Source organism: Benincasa hispida, chromosome 9 (assembly GCF_009727055.1).
Source record: "Benincasa hispida cultivar B227 chromosome 9, ASM972705v1, whole genome shotgun sequence".
NCBI lineage: Eukaryota > Viridiplantae > Streptophyta > Magnoliopsida > Cucurbitales > Cucurbitaceae > Benincasa > Benincasa hispida.
In genome coordinates, this window is record NC_052357.1 from 32,186,442 (window position 1) to 32,198,120 (window position 11,679).

Sequence of the window (11,679 nt, forward strand, 5' to 3'; positions counted from 1 at the left end):
TAGAAAAAAAAATGAAGGGAACAAACGATTCTAGAAGGAATTATTCATCTTCCTAGTATTCGATACCAGAAAAATTCCTTTTCTTGTTCTTGTGTCAAAATAATAAACTAATTAATTATTCTTGATCCCGTTCGTCAAAGATCCCTATTCTTAGTTTCAATTTTTTCGGTTTATCAGAACCTTTTTTTTTATTTATTACATAAGTAGTGAACAAATTCAATGAATTTTAAAATTCAAGGTCAATCTATTTACCCATCTAGATAATATTTTTCCTTGTCCACTAATAAATTGACTAATTAAACTCATGTTTCTATAATCAATTCGATCCCCCGATTGAATCGGGTGCAAACGCCTACGAAAAGATCGTTTGGATTTATCCATAGTTTGATCTTACAAGAATCGAGTATGGTATAGATCAACCAGAAGAGGTATGCATAAAAATATTTGCCGCAAGATAAATCCTAGAATTCTGTCTGTTTTCTGGGTTTGGACCACGAATCTGATTAATTACTCTTCGTGCTTTGTGAGAGGACATATATGTATGTTGACGTAAAGCGTATACTTCCGTATATCAATTCTTTTTTATCTTCTTTATCATAGGGTTTACCTCTTAATAATGAACGATAGGTATCTATATTCACTTTTTTGTTCATAATATTAATTATTAACGACGAGATCTATTATCGTTTTTTAAATGTCCCGAAAATTTCGAGTGGGTGCAAATTCTTTCCAAGAGAGTTGTCTGATAACTTTTAAATTTTCAATTTTATTTCAATTAAGTTTCTAATTTTTTAAAAGTATCCATTATGCTTTTAACTTTTCATTTATAAACTAGCAGGCTTCCCTTGCTGGGAAATGTACAGTGAAAAGATGAAATAATTAGACGCAAATTTTACATAGAGATAACAGACAATGATAGAAGGTGGAATATACTTATCTTATGGATTTTAGTTTTTTCCAATCATAATTGAGAAGAACCAAAGGTGTGAAGAAAGAAAAGTCAATCTAGGTGATAAATTACACGAAGTACTTAGTACTTGAGTTTTTTTTTTTTTTTTTATGATTGTTCCTTTATTTTAAACATCCAATAATTTTATTTATGTGTACTTGTAATTTCAATAATTTCTAGCAAGATACAAGAAGATAGAAGGGATTAAGAAGTGCATCCGGACATCTCAATTAAGTTGATACATCTTTAGCACCTTCATCACACCATGAAAAAATATATCAAAATCAAGAAAGATCCATAAGTACTGAAAAGATAAGCAAAGAGCTCGAGAAAAAGCTCTCCAATTAATAACAACATAAGATACATCATGATTAAAAAAAAAAAAAAAAAAAAAAAGCTCGATTTAGAGCACCAACTTAGCGCCACGGTGGGAATGTCTTCCAAAAGGATAAGGGGAGGTTTGGAAATATCTGGAAAAAACATTTGTTTCTTTCCAACTATATAAGTTGAAGGATGAGTATTCAGAATTTGTGGGATGAATTTTTCTTTTGAATTTCTTGCAATGTATTGGGTATCATCACCCACTCATTTATACAGAGAGGCCCTCTGTTGTGGGCACAAAATAATAAAAATGAATAAATGAACTAATACAGATGGCAGTCATCCTATGGAGGAGATGGAATATTTTTCAACCAATTTCTAACAGATTTCATGACTCATCTTTTGGATGTTCTTCTTCTTTTCCTTCATGGCACGATTGACATGGATTCCCTTATTTTTTCCTTTTGGTATTTTTTACCTCTCTAAGTGTAGAACTGAGTGTTGTTGAAGGGTTTAGTGAGGCTATCTGCAAGTTGATCTCTCGATGGAACACAACATATTTCAATTTCTCCTTTTAGAACGTGGTCTCGAACAAAATGAATATCTATTTTGATGTGTTTAGTCCGAGAGTGAAGGACTGGATTGGTTGCTAATGCTCCGACTCCCATATTAGCACACCATATTACTGATCGGACATTTGTCTATAATTCCATCTCACAGAGTAGCTATTGAAGTCATAGGACTTTGGATGTGGCATGTGCCAGTGCCCTGTATTCGAACTCTATACTTGACCGTGCTACTACAGTCTGTTTCTTTGACGACCTCAAGACAATGTTACTTCCAACAAATTTGTAGTAGGCTGCAACAGATTTTCTGTCATCAAGGTTGGAGGCCCAATCAGCGTCTGAGTAGGCGGATATGGTTAAGTTCAAGCTTGATTGAAAGAAAATACCAAAGTGTTTGGCGCCGCTGACATACCGAAGCATTCGTTTAGCAGCATGCCAGTGTATCTCAGTTGGTGTTTGGAGGAACTAACTGAGTTGGTTGACGGCATACGTGATGTCAGGGCGTGTATGTGTTAGGTACTGCAGAGCGCCTATTGTGCTTTGGTAGATAAATGGATCAGAAAGTGGTTGCGCATTAGTCTTGGATAATTTTCTGCCTTGTACACAAGGTGAGGACATTGGCTTCACATCAGACATGTTTAATTTGTGCAATAAGTCATCCACATATTTGGACTGATTTATCAGTAGGCCAGACTCAGTGTAGAGAACTTGTATGCCTAGGAAGTAGTGTAGTTTCCCCAGGTCCTTTAGTGCAAACTGAACATTAAGAGTTTCGATTAGTTGTTCAATTAGTGTGGGATTGTTAACTATGATGATGATATCATCCACATAGACAAGTAGAAAGATTACTAATGCCATTGATCGATAAATAAATAGTGAAGTGTCCAAGCGAGATTGATAGAAGCCCATATTATGTTAGGACTGGGCTGAGTGCAGTGTTCCATGCTCGTGGAGCTTGTTTTAGTCCATAGATAGCCTTATCAAGTTTTCATACATAGTCCGGATGTTGACAGTTGATATATCCAGGAGGCTGGCACAAATACACATCCTTTGTCAGCTTGCCATTCAGGAACGCGTTGTTGAAATCAAGTTGTCTGAGTGACCAACCTTGTGATATAGCAACACTTATTACAACCTGAATCGTTGATGATTTTACTACAGGGTTGAATGCCTCGAAGAAGTCCATGCCATGGTGTTGATGGAAACCCATTGCTACTAACCGAGCTTTGTACTGTTGTATTGAACCATCCATATTTCGTTTTAATCGAAATATCCACTTGTTGCCAACAACATTATACGACGGAGAAAGCGGGACCAACGTCTAAGTCTTATTTCTCATTAGAGCAGAGTATTCCACATCCATGCATTCTTCCACTGATGGGTTATGAGGGCATCTTAAATTCGTGTTGGTTTTGTTTGAGACCAGTCAGTGGCATTTCTTGTCATCTAGGCTTTGAGTTTGAATATACCAGCCTTTGCTCTGGTTATCATGGAGTGAGTTGGGATAATTGAAGGGCGGGTAGGGAGGGGACTGCTGTTTGTGGTGAGTTAGCCAAGGACAAGTCATCTGAAGGATATGACATAGCTGGTATATTGGAGTTTTCATGTTGTTCCGGGCTGTTCTTATTCGTGGGATTAGGACGACATGTTGAGACCTATTCGATACTCGAGGACGGGGAGGAATTTGGGATTCGAATGTGAGAGGGTGTATGGGTTGGAGGTGGTGTGTTGTTGGGAGTATTTTGGGTTGGTGTTTGAGCTTGGATGGATAATGGTATATAGGTGTAAAACTCATTTGTTATGTCAGCCTTGGAACCACTCATTCGTCTATCGTGGGGTCTATCGTCTGGACAATCTTGGTAAACGATGGGGACTCTGCTATCGTGGGGTCTATCGTCTGGGTGATCTTGGTAAACGATTGGGACTCTGCTATCGTGGGGTCTATCATCTTGATCTTGGTAAACGATGGGGATGCAAATGGGAAATCTCTCTCATTGAACTTCACATGTCAACTGGTATAGACTTGCTCGATGGACTTAGGCATCTGTATCCTTTATGGTGTGAGTTGGGTCCAATGTACACGCATTTCTCTGAGTATAGCTAAATTTGCGATTATGGTATGGCCGTAGATATGAGAAGTTAGCACATCCGAATGTCCTAAGATTGAAGAGGTCAATGTTAGTGACAAACATTACATTTATGGGTGATTTACCTTGCAAGACGGCTGTAGGCATGCCATTAATCAAGTAAGCTGCTACGGAGAATGCTTACTACCAAAATGACAGAGGCATAGACGCTTATGCAAGTAGCATGAGTCTAGTTTCGACTAGATGTCGATGCTTTTGTTCTACTCGGCCATTCTGTACAGAGGTGTATGGGCAAGATTTCTTTAGTAATATACCTTTTGATTCATAATTCACAAATGTGGTAAATTCTATCATATTCTTTTCCATTGTTGGACTGAAGTGCTTTTATTCCCGAGTTGAACCGAGTATTGATGAGTTGAGTGAAGTGATTGAAGGTAGACAATGTGTCACTCTTTTTTTTCATGGGATATATCCATACATATCTACTGTGGTCATCCAAGAACAATATGTAGTATCAATATCCATCAGTAGAGGTGATCGGGGCTAGTCCCCATACATCAGTGTGTACTAGTTCAAATTTGTTTGATGCTCGAAATTTAGAGTTTAGAAATATAGAGCACTTGCTTTTCCTAGTTGACATGAGTCCCAAAATTCATTTTCTTCATTAGATTTGAAAGGTAGATTACATTCTATAATGATATAGTCTAATGTCTTAGTTGAGGGGTGTCCTAGTCTTTTCTGCCAAGTAGCTCTTGACTCAACTACATTTATCCCGATTGCATATAGAATAATTGCAGCTATGTGATTATTCTTGTACTGAGCCGGTACTCTTCTCCTTGTATTGCCTTTTAGTACGTTTGCTCTTTGCAGTCGGTACAGCCCTTTGTCAAGCTCCCATGTCAACAGTGTTTTTCCCATAACCTTATCTTTATGAGGCAACAATCAGTGTGAAATTCAATAAACACAGCATTGTCATGAGCTAGTTTGGATATACTGATTAAGTTTTTTGCAACGTTAGGCACACATAATACATCATTTACTAAAAATTCATTTCGTCCGTTAGACAAGTAAGATTGACCAGTGTGAGATATATGTAGTTTTTTACCATTTCGTACAATAACCAGTTCATTACTTCCATACTCAGTGGGATTGTTATTGTTGTTGTAGTTGGGTATAACATGATTCGTAGCCCCACTGTCGATATACCAGCTAGGATCTGCTATTGTTTCGGGTGTAGATATGAAGGGGTTGAAACCTGTAAGGCCATGAACACAGCAGTGGTATTGTTATTAGGACCAGATGATCTGTGATTGCCTCTGCCTTGACTGGGTTTCTGAGAAAAGTTTTTATCAAATCGATGACAGCAAACCAAGGCGGAGTGCAGTATTTTCCACAGACTTGACAGGTTGGTCGACTTGTGTTATTGTTTCGTCCTCTTCCACGTCCTCGATCTCCATTTTGCCCATTAAATGGGCTGTGGTTTGGACTATTACCTCTTGGATTGTTTCCTTGTTGTTGATTTGTACTGGTATTGTATGCGTGATTGAACTGTGGCTTTCCTCCATTTGTATGTCTATTAAATGCTACATTGACAGAGGGATTCTGGGAAAAGAAGCTATGTAGTTTGATGAAGTTCTAATGTTTTAAGCGTTTTTTATATGAAAGAAGTTCAAATTACATATCTAACCAAGAAATACCCGGTTTACCTTTTATCCTCACGACTTTTGGGTTATGTTCTTCGTCCAGGCCAAGAAGAACTTGAGAGATTAGTGCTCTGGATGAAATAGGGCTTCCCGTCTGAGCAAGGTTGTCGGAGTGAAGTTTCATCAGCTTCAAATACTCACTCATCTTCTGGCTTCCTTTTCGTGTCTGTTGGAAAAAATATCGTAAGTATTCTTCAGCTCTAGATTGGACACCAAACAGCTCTTGGATGGCTTCCCAAAGTTCTTTTACATTCTCATACCCCATGAATTGAACTGCAACATCTGGAGCAATTGAGTTGTACAGCCATCCTAGCAATGGTTGGTCGATGGCTAACCATGCTTCATCTTGGGGATTCAGGCATCTCTCTACTGATGGGTTACATTGTCATCACTGACCACCTGGGCACTGGAGGCGACTACAGAGGCATTGCTGATCGGAGCGGTTTGGACGAGCGTGGGAGTGTAGGGGATTTGCCCCGAGAGATGCCTTTCGACTTTGTAGTTGCATAGAATGGGTAGGGCTTGAGTTTTACATAACATGAAGTTACCTCGTTCAAGTTTTGTGGTGGTGAGCTGGTTGAGTAGTTGGTTTAATGGTGGTGTACTAAATTTCACTACCTGAGTGGAGAAGGAGCTTCCGGCAAAGGTAGTACTGGCCATAGAGCTCTGATACAAAGTTGAAGAATGAGTATTTAGGGGTTTTTGGGATGAATTTTCCCTTTGTATTTCTTGCAATGTCTTGGGTATCATCACCCACTCGATTTTACAGAGTGGCCCTCTGTTGTGGGCACAAAATAATAAAAAATGAATTAATGAATTAATATAGATGGCAGTAATCCTATGGAGGAGATAGAATATTTTTCAACCAATTTATAACCGATTTCATGACTCATCTTTTGGATATTCTTCTTTTTTCCCTTCATGGTACAGTTGGCGTGGATTCCCTTATTTTTCCCTTTTGATAATTTTTACCTCCCTAAAATATAATCCATAAGAGCGCTCCCCTCAAGTTAGAAAACATCACATTTTTAGCATAATTGAGATTCGAATTCAGACCAACAATGATGATTTCTTCGAGATGGACAAAACTACAAACAAAGAGCTTTGTAATTGTCATAGAGGTGTACTGTCACTTGCAAACCTCCAATGATCAAGTGAAATTTATAATTCCGAACTCTATTCCTATTATTATGATGATGTAGCAATAGTGGTAAATTGAGGGGGATAGGGGGAGGTTGGTGTGGATAGAGTGGTAACATGCATGAAAATTAAAAGCAACAGATAAATATGTAACCTAGGATTGGATCAATCTAGTTCGAGAGAAAGAAGGATTCCTACACAATTTCGATCATCAATTTTTGTTAATGGAACATGCATTCGATTTATGTGTACACAACGACTTACTTGGTCTAGCTAAACTCATCGACGCTACAGGCAACTGAATCATTTGATTAAATCAGGCAAGCACCTTAATTAATCAAATTTTGATTGAGAGTTCTATACAGGTCATCTAAGACTAAGAACATGTGCATTCCGATTGAGAGTTCTATGATATGATTAACCAATTAGATAGTCTAACAAATTAATCAAATTTTATCTTTGAACCTAGTTAAAGCATATGTATTCTATGATAGCTACAAAATACATGATTAACTAATTGCTACTTAGGTGATTCAAGCCAGACGAACAACAAAATACATTGAACAAGCCTAAATCAATTAGCAAGGGCGACACACATCTATGAAAGAATAGTCGATCCATAAATATGCATCTAGAAATTAAACAAGATTCAAAGAAAGCACAAAATCAAATTATATTAAGATCTTTCTAGAAGAAATCTAAAGAAAATTACGTAGGTTCTTGTTCCAAAATTTAGAAATTACTTTACCTCAACACTCAGAGATGAGAGGAAAATAGGAGCTCCAATCCATGAATTACAACCCAAAAGAATTAAAAATCTAAGCTAAAGATGATAGAAATACGAAGAGAAAGGAGAACAATTAAAGAACTCGTCGGCCTCCATGCTTCCCACCATAAAAATCCATAAATAAAAATAGATTCTATTTATAAGATCGTGACAAGGGCAGCACTATGGAGCTGAAGTCCTTTCTCGAAGCGTAGGGAAGAGTTTCATTACGCCTTATGCCCGGTATGTGCGGGAGCACGACCCCTCCATTCCTGTCAATCTCTGGAACGTCGTGGTCCAGCTTTCGAAAAAAGCTAAAGGGAACCGGATTCCCACGGAAGCATGTGAACGACATGTAAAAACAGTAAAAAAAAATCAGAAAATAAAACAAACATTCAAATAAGCCTAAGCATGTGTCTAATGAAAAAGAAGAGAAGAAAGGGAAAAAGAAAACTCACCCTTAAAGATCCCCCTTTCTTCATGTTTTTCTCTCCTTTGCAATCAACCAAAATCTTGACTCTCTCAAAGAACAAAGACACCAGCGCAAGAGCTTTCCAGTTATGCTCTAGGACTCCAAGGAATTAGATCTGTGGGCTCTAACACCTTGGATGAAGGAATGAAGGTAGAGGAATGTTCTTGAGTGATAAAGAGAATTTGAGAGTGGAGGCTACGTTTTCTTTTTAAAAAAAAAATGAAAAACCCTTATCCTAATGGATTATGATGATGTATTCATAGGGAGAGGGTAATCCTTTCTCCAAGATTTTTCTATTTTCCATCATTTGTTAATTGATTAATTAACTATTAATTAATCAATTAACATGTAAATTAAATAACTATATATTAAATCATATTTAATATATAGTTAATTAAATATCACATATTTATACTAGTCTTCATTCTCCATCATTTCACTACAAGAAAAACCACATGTTTTTACGCTTACAATTTTAAATACTTGACGTTTTTTATGAAATAATGTCAAGAAATAAGTGATTTTAAAGAAAAAATGTCAAGAATTTTTTTACAGAAGCATAGGTTGTGCATTTTTCCGAAAAATACATGATTTGACGTTTTAAAAATGTCAAGTTCAATTAATGATTTCTTGATGTTTTAAAAACGTCAAGAATATTAGATGTGCACAATTAAAACTGGGCAAAATACTGATATACAGGGCAACATTACAACGTTGAAAAGTTATGTTGCAACGCTACAGATTTAGAGAGAAAAAAATAAAAAAGCGCGCCTCACGCAAACAGCATCACAACGCTCTCAAAGCATTGCAACGCTATAATCTAGATAAAAAAAAAGCAGTTATTTAGCCATTTTAGCAAATTGAGAACACTTGTTTGCTCGATTTTCTCTTTAGAATTCGAAATTATTTTAGCACTTTTCTTGAGTTTTTCACTTCCCTTTGATGCATCATTATTTTTTCATGATCAATCTTGAAGAGATGCTTCATTGGGATAAATAGTTTAGATTAAGTTCAATTCTTGATTTTCTTGATTTGCGATATGAAGTTTTTATAATCTCTCAGGTATATTCTTGAATCTCATAATAAATTCTTACTTAATGTTGTTGTTGGATGAGATTGAATTTTTATAATTGAATTTTGGAGAACTTGATCACTTTTCTTTTATTACAAACAGTTTGGAGTGCAACTGGCATTCATATGCTTATAATGTGATGTGCTTGGTTTTTTCTTATTTATTCTCATTGCATAATTATAAGAAAATTATTATTATTATTATTATTATTATTATTATTATTATTATTATTATTATTATTATATATATATATAAAGAACATAAATTAAAGAATAGGACCACACACACTATTTTTAACGAATTAAATTAATGGCCATAAAATTACAAACCCAATTGAATTGAATTCGTGTTGGTGGCAGTGTTAGACTGGTTGAAATGTTTGGAGCATATTGCAGCCAGGGTTTAGGGTTTGGGCCACTTTCATTTTAATAATGGAATAGGTCCTTTGTTCATGTTTTTCAGGTCCAGAAAGTTTTGGAAACAAATATATGGTCCAACAAGCCTTTATTGTTTGGGAGTTTTGTTTGTTGAGCTTTTGACCTAACTCACAACTATTATATATCTATATTCTAGATATTTAGGGTTGTAAAAATGATGACCAATCTAAGGGTAGAGTTAGGCTAGGGAGTTTTCTTTATCAATATTAGTAAATTCTTATTTAATATTGTTCTTGAATGAGATTGAATTTTTATTCATTGAATTGTAGAGAACTTAATCACTTTTTTTTTTTAATTCAATACTTGTCAAAGTTAGATATGTCAATGTGTCAATTTGTTAGGCCTTTATGAACTAAGTAATGTCAAATGTGTAATTATTGGTTATTGGGATTAATCTTGATTACAATTGTGGATAAGGATCCCAAATTGAAGGGAACCTTGAGAGGAAACGGATCGTCCCAAACACCATTCTTTAAAGAAATTATTTTTTACAGAAAAGAAAGAATAAGATATGCATTTACATAAATTACAACATGCTAAGTTAAATGAAAACTTAGAATTTCAGAAACCCTTACCTTTGAAGACTTTCTTCAAGTATCCCACGATCAAAGATCTGAACACTACCACGATGACTTTCTGGATATTCTCAGGTAGAGAACCTAGGAGTGGTGGGCTCTGACTATTTTGGAATGAGGAAATTTTTTACTAGAAAGGGGGAAGAGTTGAGATTGTTCATAACAATTCAAAACTTACCGAACCACTCCTATTTTTATCACAGTGTGTCTTACGAACATGGAGACTCTCTCCTCTCTTTCAAAAGCTAAAATATTATCAAAATAACTACCCACATACGTGGGTGAGAGAAAAGAAGGGGGAGATTTGAAACTCTCTCCCTCATTTAGATTAAAAATAATAATTAATATATATATAAATATGATAACTAACTTATCATATAATATATATTAAATTATATGTTTTATCAAATATATACAATATATTAAATTCTAATATTGTATCATATACAATATAATCTATAGTTTCTTTTCTCTCTCATATGACATTTAATATAAATCACATGTATATTAAATTTAACAATTAAGAATCCAATTGATACTAATAATATTTGAATCATATTCAAATATTTATTTCCCCTTAAAAAAGTTATAATGTATCAAATAAAATATAATAATTATATCACATATAATTAAAATAAATTAATTATATCATATATAATTAAATCCCTCTATTAATTTGAACAATTAAAATTAATCCAAAAACTTATTCTCATTTAATCCTATTGAGCTATTAAGGGGACCTCCTGAACCTGTAGCTTGAAGCTTCAACGGTACATGAATAATTAATCACCAACGGTACATGAATAATTAATCAAACTCTTTAATTAAACTATTCATCATCCGTTAACTATCGAGCACTCTACTAAAAACCGAAAGCTGCACTCTTCGCTCTACATATATATTTCTATATTCATTGGATATAACCAATCAACAGTTTGATGACCCTTCACAAGTTGTTCGTAACTACAGTTGGGCCAAAATTACCGATTTGCCCCTATAGTCTAACTCTTTAAGTACCACTGATCCCTCTAATGAACAATAGATCATAGTCCAACTAAATATTTAAGTACCGCTGATCCCTCTAATGAACAATAGATCATAGTCCAACTATGACTAAACCCCTCCTGGGCCAAGAAATGGTGTGGCGCCACATTGTTCATGCCCTAGAATCAACCATTAAGCGAGCAATTTATCTACTTACTCCAACCTTGGGGAAAGAGTGAATTCCTTCTTGTGTAGTTGTGTTCCCAACTCCTCAATCCGACGAATTCCCAAAATGATAGGCTTGTACGGTCAGCGATCTAGCTACTCTCACCCATACAAATCAAAGAAGCACCCTCATAGGCAGGAGTTCACAACTCACTCAGGATTAAGGTCATGTTACCTATTGTCATCCTGGTGATATATAGGTCTCTATTATGAACAACATTATACAATGAGACTAAACATTTCAGGGTCCGGTCTTGTACAAACTCATTTGTATAGAATATCCCTGCTCACATGTCTATACATAAATGATTAGGATCAGATCAGTTGTAGAATTTTACAACAATTGTAACGCTTACAAGGTGGGCCATACTCTTAGTGTCAC

General features: G+C 35.5%; 1 long non-coding RNA gene across 1 annotated transcript; it reads right to left on the reverse strand.

Moving 5' to 3' along the window:
• Nucleotides 1-7,417: 7,417 nt before the first annotated feature.
• On the reverse strand, nt 7,418-8,194 carry LOC120086928. Its single transcript, XR_005484384.1, has 2 exons — nt 7,991-8,194; nt 7,418-7,846 (listed from the first exon to the last, which is right to left on the reverse strand). It is a non-coding gene; the product is annotated as an uncharacterized LOC120086928 (long non-coding RNA).
• Between the last annotated feature and the right edge of the window lie 3,485 nt (nt 8,195-11,679).